Raw genomic sequence first — 9,310 nt, 5'->3', positions numbered from 1 at the left:
TCTCGTTTGTTCCAATAATCTTATCAGTGGTCATTTTTAAGTGTCAAAACGCTAGGTTCTTCATTCAGCACTGATGTCGATGCTGCTGCTATTGTTCTAAGTGTTGTTGCTGTTGGGGGAACTGCCAATGCTGTTGCTGGTACTGTTATTGCTATTGTTACTAACGTTAACTGTGGCAATGGAGGGAGTGTTGCTGGTTCTGTTCTCATGTCTACGGCTGCTACTGCTTCTACTGGTGGTATTGCAAGGGTTTGCTAGTACTTAGGCTTCATAGACTACCCCTTTAGTTTCGCAGTGACTTCCACTAGGCATCTGTTGCAGTCCCTGCATGAACATCCTGCCTCTTTCTGTAACTTAAGGGTGCTAACTAGGATGCTCTTAATGTTGGGAGCACAGCTAAGACTCTAATGTTGTGCTTCTTGAAAATGGGCCCGTACCTATACTCTTTACTCTTTTACTTGTTTCAGTCATTTGACTGTGGTCATGCTGGAGCACCGCCTTTAGTCGAGCAAATCGACCCCAGGACTTATTCTTTGGAAGCCTAGTACTTATTCTATCGGTCTCTTTTGCCAAACTGCTAAGTTACGGAGATGTAAACACACCAGCGTCGGTTGTCAAGCAATGTTGGGGGGACAAACACGGACACAAACATATACACACATATATATATACATATATACGATGGGCTTCTTTTAGTTTCCATCTACCAAATCCACTCTACCAAATCCACTCACAAGGCTTTGGTCGGCCCGAGGCTATAGTAGAAGACACTTGCCCAAGGTGCCACGCAGTGAGAATGAACCTGGAACCATGTGGTTGGTAAGCAAGATACTTACCACACAGCCACTCCTGCGCCTATGGGAGATAGTGAAATGCTTATCTATTAATTTAAGGAATATTCTACCCACAGGCGTTTTTGTGTTAAGGGAGAAGTGCAAACCAAATGATATTTTGGTGGTGCTTCCTTCTGTGGTGATTGGGTTCCAGCATGTAGGAGATGCAGTCCCTAAATCCACTGACAGCTAGGGACTCATTAGAGTATGGGGCCGCATACAGCCGGAACTTGATAGCCAATAGCAAAGAGAGAAAATCACCAATTGTTATCTTTGAGTAGTGAGGCATTGCCCCCTCCATATTTTTAAGAGGTCATGGGCCAATAAGTTTTTCAGATCTGATGATACACCATAAAACTAAACCCTTTACAGATGGGAAACTAAGGTAATCCCACAAACTGGCCTTCCTCATTTTTAATATATATAGCCATCTGCATATGATACTAATTGTATACATATATATATACACAGTTTTCAGCTCAGGGAAAATCTCTTTATAGATATATAAGCATAAGTATCTAGATGTTCTTGTGTATGTATGTTTGCATTTGCGCATATGAATATGTATTTATAAATATGAACAATATATATATATATATATATATATATATATATATAGGTGCAGGCATGGCTTTTTGGTAAGAAGGTTGCTTTTCAACCACATGGTTCTGGGTTCAGTCCCACTGCATACCATCTTGGGCAAGTGTCTTCTACTATAGCCTCAGGCAGGCCAAAGCCTTGTGAATGGATTTGGTTGATGGAAACTGGAAGAAGCTTGTTTTATATATATATATATATATATATATATATATATATATATGTAGGTATATATTTGTGTGTGTTGTCTGTGTTTGGCCCCACTGACATTGCCTGACTGCTGATGGTGGTGTGTTTATGTCCCCAAAACTTAGCTGTTCAGCAAAGGAAGCGATAGAATAAGTACTAGGCTTACAAAGAATAAGTCCTGGGGTCGCTTTCTTTGACTAGCACCCTTTAAGGTGTTGCTCCAGCATGGCCGCAGCCAAATGACTGAAACAAAAATAAAAGATTTAAAAGTATATGAATGTAGAGAGAAAATGACTGATAAATATATGTATATTTATGCTTGTGTGTGTGTGTGTGTGTGTGTATATATATATATATATATATATATATATATATGGCAAGACCTTCGTACATTGGGCCTCACCGAGGCGATGACTACTGACCGAGACCTTTGGAAATGTGCTGTGCGTGAGAAGACCCGACAAGCCAAGTAAGATCGTTGCCAGTGCCCCTGGACTGGTTCTTGTGCGGGTGGCACATGAGATGCACCATTTTGAGCGTGGCCGTTGCCAGTACCGCCTGACTGGCTCCCGTAGGATTTTCGAGCGAGATCGTTGCCAGTGCCCCTGGACTGGCTTGTGCAGGTGGCACATAAAAGACACCATTTCGAGCGTGGCCGTTTTCGTGCGGGTGACACGTAAAAGCACCCACTACACTCTCTGAGTGGTTGGCGTTAGGAAGGGCATCCAGCTGTAGAAACTCTGCCAAATTAGACTGGAGCCTGGTGTTGCCATCCGGTTTCACCAGTCCTCAGTCAAATCGTCCAACCCATGCTAGCATGGAAAGCGGACGTTAAACGATGATGATGATGATGATGATGATATATATATATATATATATCTGTAATATATATGCATGATGTATAGGGAGGTGGATGTGCGTTTGTGTATATGTTAAACATTTTTTCCTTTATGTCTGTGTCTATGCATAGGTTTCTGCTTATCTATATAAACAACCTTGTTTGCGTACACACATTCATCCATTTAAATATATATGTACATATTCATACAATATTATCGATGTGTATGTATGCGTGCATGTCTGTGGTATGTGTCTAATGTGTGCATGTGTGATGTGTATGTGTATGTATGTATATATTAAGGTTACCAGACTGATAGAGGAAGTGTGTAAATATGGTCTATAAAATTAAGCTAAAAAGACAGAATTATAATTACATAACATCAATGGTAATGTAGATGTTGTATCAGTGTTTAACTTAGTAGACTTGGTGATCTAATGAACTAAACTTGCCTCTAGATGCTTTCTCTAATATCTTGCAATTGTAGTCTTTGACATCTGAAAGTTTTTCTCCTAATGATTGTTCTGTTGAAGCTGGCATTAGACAAACCTGATGGTGCATCTGATAAATATCATTATTTCCAATAGATGTTTCAGTTAGAATTATAACTACCATATGCACGTGCACACTTGCAAACACTTGCACATAAATATGCAGAGAAATACTTATATACAATCATTTGTATGTTTGATCTCTCTCTCTCAAATGTGCATGTGCATGCACACACACACGCACACACATAAACACACACACAAGAATGTATGTGTATAAGGATATATAAATGTGTGTATAAAAACACACACTCCAATACATATATAGATACATACATACATTCTTACATATATATACATATATTTACACACACACACACACACACGCACCATCACGTGCCACACCCACACACCCACACACACAAGAATGCCTGTGTATAAGAGTATATGAATGTGTGTATAAATACACACACTCCAATACATATATATATACATACATTCTTACATATATATTTACACATATACACACACATGATATATATTTGTATATATATATATATATATATACATATATATATGTGTGTGTGTATGTATAAGCACACACACACACACACACACACACCATCACGTGCCATACACACACATACACACATTTGTATATCTTTTATCCTTTACTTGTTCCAGTCGTTAGATGGGCGCACCGCCTTGAAGAAGTTTTAGCTGAATGAATCAACACCAGTACTTACTTTTTTTTAAAGCCTGCTATTTATTCTATCGGTCTCTTTTGCCAAACAACAAAGTTACTGGGACATAAACACACCAGTATTGGGCATCAAGTGGTAGTGGGAGGGCTGGACAAACACAGGCACAAAGATACACACACATTATGCATACACGTGCATGCATACACACACACACACACACACACACACACACACACACACACACACACACACACACACTTTTATCCTTTTAGTTATTTCAGTGATTTTGCTGCAGCCATGCCTGGGCACATCTTGAAGAACCTAATCCAGGGTTTCTCAACTGTCTTTTATCAACAGACCCCTTTGATTACTATTTTATTCCGGTGGACCCCCAGAGCCATTTGATGTTTAGAAACTAGTTTTATAGATACTGCTTTCAACATTCCTATTTTGTTTTTCACACATTAACTTGCGTAAGTTGGACTATGTTAAATGTTAGAGAAAGAACTCTAGCTGTTTCTTGCAATACACACCAATACATACATCGAAAACAAAATTTTTTCAGGGGCCATTAAAATACTATAGTGGGTCCCCAATTTACTATTTTATTGTCTGGACCCCCAAAAGTCTTATATGGACCCTCAGGGGCCATAAAGACCCCAGTTGAGAACCACTGGTCTCATCAATCAAATCAATTCCAGTACTTGATTAATCAATTTCATTTTTCTGAGTGGCAACACTAATGAGTTGTAAACAAACCAACAATATATATTAAGAGGTGAGTGACAAACAGAGTTTCATATAAATGAACATAAGAAAAACAAGAGTTGATGAGATTGCAGATAAGGTTATTCAGCAGTGATGTACTGATTGATCTTGTGACTTAGCTGTCAACATACAGTAAAGCTCTCCAGTTCCACAGGATTGGAGAGATGCCATACTGATTTCACTGTACAAGAGAAAAGTGTTGAGTCTAATCATAATTTTCATGGTATTTCCTTGCTTCTAATTGTTAGTAAGATATTTACCAGACTTTTATTGAATGAAGTGCAAACATGCATATGCTTCATCAATGACCCAGAGTCACAATGTGCATTTAGATTTGGTAGGGCATTACCTGAGATATGCATAGAACAGAGGCTTTCCACTAATCAAGTTTAGGTTGATCTCATCAAAGCTTTTGACATAAGCAATAGAAATGCTCTGAGAATCTTTAACAAGCTGGGCTGCCCACCAATGTTTGCTGATTTGTTTGTCCAACTAAACACTATTATAAAAGTTGATTTAACTCAAACCATGCTCTATTGAAACCTGTTCAAGTGGACTGGAATGGCTATGTGGTAAGAAGCTTGCTCCTCAAACACATAGTTCCAAATTCAGTCCCACTGTGTAGCACCTTGGGCAACTATCTTCTACTATAGCCTCAGGCTGCAAAGCTTTGTGTGTGGATTTGAAAGAAAGTGTATATCTGTGTCTGTGTGTGTAATACATTTGCATTTTTGCAGTTTTTTAATCGGTTTTCACCAAACTTTACACATTACTTATGTGCCATGAATGGTCATGCACTATAACATTTTGCTCAGAGCTCCTGCATAATGTGACAAACTGACTGTGAAAAAAGATTTTCACCTGTTTTCTCTAAAAAGCTGCAGTTTTCAACCAATTCTCTCCCTTTGATTCTCTCACCTTTCTCTCTCTCTCTTTATCGCTTTTTCTGTTTTGCACTTTTACATATATAGATCTCTCTCTCTCTCTGAAAATTGACGTCAGTGTATTTCAGTTTCGTAGGGTGTAAATATCTTTGGCTTCACACTATTTGTATATTCTTCCTACAACACTATTTTACTTATTTTAGATTTTCTGCACTCCATCTATTTAAATACACTATTTACATTTCTCCCTCTATCGAAAACCGTTGTGCAATATTGCTTCACTTTTATTTTTTCACTTTTGTGTGTGTGTTTGCGTATTCGATGAGTATGAGATAGTAACGGACATTTCAAACCATGACAACAACGTCACATATATGAGTGTGTATGTACCTCTGAGTGTATGTGTGTGGGTATATGAGTGTATATGTCTGTCTGACTGTGTGTTTCCATGTCAGGTGTGTTAAACACACATCTACACATATATATATACATGTAACGACTGACATGCTTGAATGTATGTCTGTATGTGTCTCTCTTACTCTATGTATCTGTCTGTATGTGAGAGTATGTGTGCATATCGTCACATTTTTTATATGAATGTGTATGTGTCTGTGAGTGTGTGTGTGTTTGCATGCCTGTTACCTCCGTTGTTAAACACACATACATCTACACAAACTCTTGACAAAAAACAATTACATGGAAGGTCCAAGTTATATAAAAATACACATCTACTGTACCATTAACAATTCATAATTATTGCAGCAGTTGCAAGGTATTTACAATTTGCTGATATTTGGCTACTTTACACTGACATGAGACTTTCTCAACGTCAGCAAAGGCATGCTGTAGCACGTTAGATGGAGTCTCAATACAGAAGGGACATGACACTTTCTAAAGATCACCAAACACATGCTGCAGCAGATCAAATACAGTCTCAAGAGGGAAGGGAGATGAGACTTTCTCAACATCAGCAAAAAGCATGCTGCAGCACGTCTGATGAAGTCCCAAGACAAGAAGGGAGATGAGACTTTCTCAAGATCACCAAAGGTGTGCTGCAGCACATCAAATGGAGTTTCAAGAGAGAAGAGAGATGAGACTTTCTCAAGATCGCCAAAGACATATTGCAGCATATCAAATTGAGTTTCAAAACAGAAGGTAGATGAGACTTTCTCATGATCAGCAAAGGTGTGCTGCGGCACATCAGATGGAGTCTCAAGAGGGAAGAGAGATGAGACTTTCCTAAGATCAGTAAAGGCATGCTGCAGTACTTAACGCTGAATCATTAAAACAATGTTTAGCATGCCAGATTACACAGAGGTCCAATAGAATAGCTCTCCAAAACAGACCATGTACAAATTCATTTTTCACAACACCTGGAGCTGCTTTTAGATTTGATCCCTCCCATTCTTATAAAATTTATAATTCTGTCCAAATTGGTGAGCTAAACTCAAATTGTCATTTACTCCACAAATGTTTTGTTGTCAATGCTGCACTTTCCTGTATCAACTGTTTCAACAGGTGATACAGGAAAGTGCATTTTAATCCCAAGCAATGCCGGGTATCTCTGCTAGTATATAGTAAACATAAATGAATGGATACTTCAAACCATCACTACACGTGCATTGATTTGCACAGAGGTTTGACGCAGGGATATCATGCTGTTCAGAATTATTCCAGTCCACTTGAATAGGTTTCAATAGAACATGATTTGAGTTAAATAGACTTTTATAGCAGTGTGTATTCTGACAAATCAAAAATCATTGATGGGCAGCCCAACTTGCCAATGATTTTCTGAGCATGTCTGTTGCTCACGTCAAAAGCTTACAAGAAATCAACCTAAATTTCTTAAGGCAATATTCTACCAAATATTTTGGAAGTATTTTGCAAAATATCACCTGAAGAAATGGAATGGTTACATAACAATACGAAATTACATAATGTTATCTTATCTATATCTATAAAAGGCAGGATGTGTGTGTGTATGTACTTTATGCACGTCCACAAATTAGCATGCATGCTTCTCCAATTTTAGGAGGACATTGGTCACAACCATGGCTGTGCTGTTGTCAACTTATTTTTCCCGAGACACCCCTGGATAGCAGTAAAAATAGCTTTTCGACCATAACTTTTAACAATTTTCATGTCAGAGAAATCTGTAAGTTTGCTAACATGAGTTAAGTCCCTTGTCTTATTGATTAATTCACCCTACTACAATACCTCCGAAAAAAATTATATTTGGACTACTTAAGCAATCTCAGCATAGGAAAAGAGAAAGAGCTGAAGAGACTGACTATCAGCAGACCCATTAGTAAAATGTTATAACTTTTTGGGCCAAAACCTGGCAATAAGAGCCTGCAGATATTCCGCTACAAAACATTCAATAATATTGAAGCAGTAACTTTCATAAATCAGAGTATAATTTTTGAAGACTCTTTCTGAACCTAGTCAACAATGGGTTTTTCTGCTTGTAAACTATATTTTGAATAAGCCATGCTGCTGAAACATGTGTAGTGATGTTTTGAATTAGCCATTCGTTTTTGTTTACTAAATATTATGGTACATTAAATGCATTAGTAATACTTTTGATGCATGCATGGATTTGCAGGATACCTAGAATCAGTGAACAATTGTTTAACTCTGTATAGGTTGCTGGATTGAGAAGTTGAATTAGAATACTTTTTGACAGGTGCAGGAGTGGCTGTGTGGTAAGTAGCTTGCTTACCAACCACATGGTTCCGGGTTCATTCCCACTGTGTGGCACCTTGGGCAAGTGTCTTCTACTATAGCCTCGGGACGACCAAAGCCTTGCGAATGGATTTGGTAGACGGAAACTGAAAGAAGCCCGTCATATATATATATATATATATATATATATATATATATATATATATATATATATATACACATATGTATGTGTGTGTGTGTATGTTTGTGTGTCTGTGTTTGTCCCCCCAGCATTGCTTGACAACCGATGGTGGTGTGTTTACGTCTCCGTAACTTAGTGGTTTGGCAAAAGAGACTGATAGAATAAATACAAGGCTTATAAAGAATAAGTCCTGGGGTTGATTTGCTCGACTAAAGGCAGTGCTCCAGCATGGCCGCAGTCAAATGACTGAAACAAGTAAAAGAGACAGAGTAATCTGTTTAACCAAAGATAAACAGGGGTGTTTAAAGTTAATTTGCCAAGCTCTATTTGATCCCCTCTGTATTACTATAGCTGTGTGTGTGTGCGCGAGGTTCAGAGACTGATTTTCAATACCCACTTGTCTGAGAATATTATGAGTTTGAACAACTAAAATTTTGTAATTTGCAGGCAACACAAACGATATGAAAAGGATAGCAACTGTTCCAATACAACTGCAAACCTAGGAAGTTCTAAACTGTTATGTTCTACAGAACTTTAGTTTGTTTTTGGTGTCACATAAAGCCATACTGGAGCACCAGCAACCGATATACTAATATAATTAATTAATCCATTGTCTTGAAATTGTATATAGCCTTCAATTCTTTCATGCTCATTGATATTCCCTAAATAATATTCTATGATCTGGGTGTATGTCAGGAAAATGTTTTTTTTTATTCCATGGCTGGGTTTCCAGAGATCTAATTTGACACTTCTGTCAATTATCATAAGATTGTTAATTTGTTTTTTGTGTCATTCCCTATAGTTTTACATATGTTAGGGCGTTTACTATACATGTGTCTGCATTCTACAAAAAACATTATGTATATAAGTATGGATGTAAGTATACATATATGTGAGTGTATGTGTTTATACATATATATATATATATATAAGCAATGTTAATTCTCTAAATGAAGTATTAACAGTAACTGCACGATAAAGTGTAGTATATTGCCACTTAAGTGTGGCTGACCCCTAGGGGTGGATGTTACTGTTGCTTTTAGCCCCAGGAGGACATCTCCTCCAGCTGGCTTATCGACACACGACAGTCGTGTGTCGATAAGCCAGCTGGAGGAGATGTCCTCCTGGGGCTAAAAGCAA

Source organism: Octopus bimaculoides, chromosome 14 (assembly GCF_046866305.1).
Source record: "Octopus bimaculoides isolate indiv1 chromosome 14, ASM4686630v1, whole genome shotgun sequence".
In the NCBI taxonomy this organism is placed as follows: Eukaryota; Metazoa; Mollusca; class Cephalopoda; order Octopoda; family Octopodidae; genus Octopus; species Octopus bimaculoides.
Note: the sequence above shows the minus strand (reverse complement) of the source record.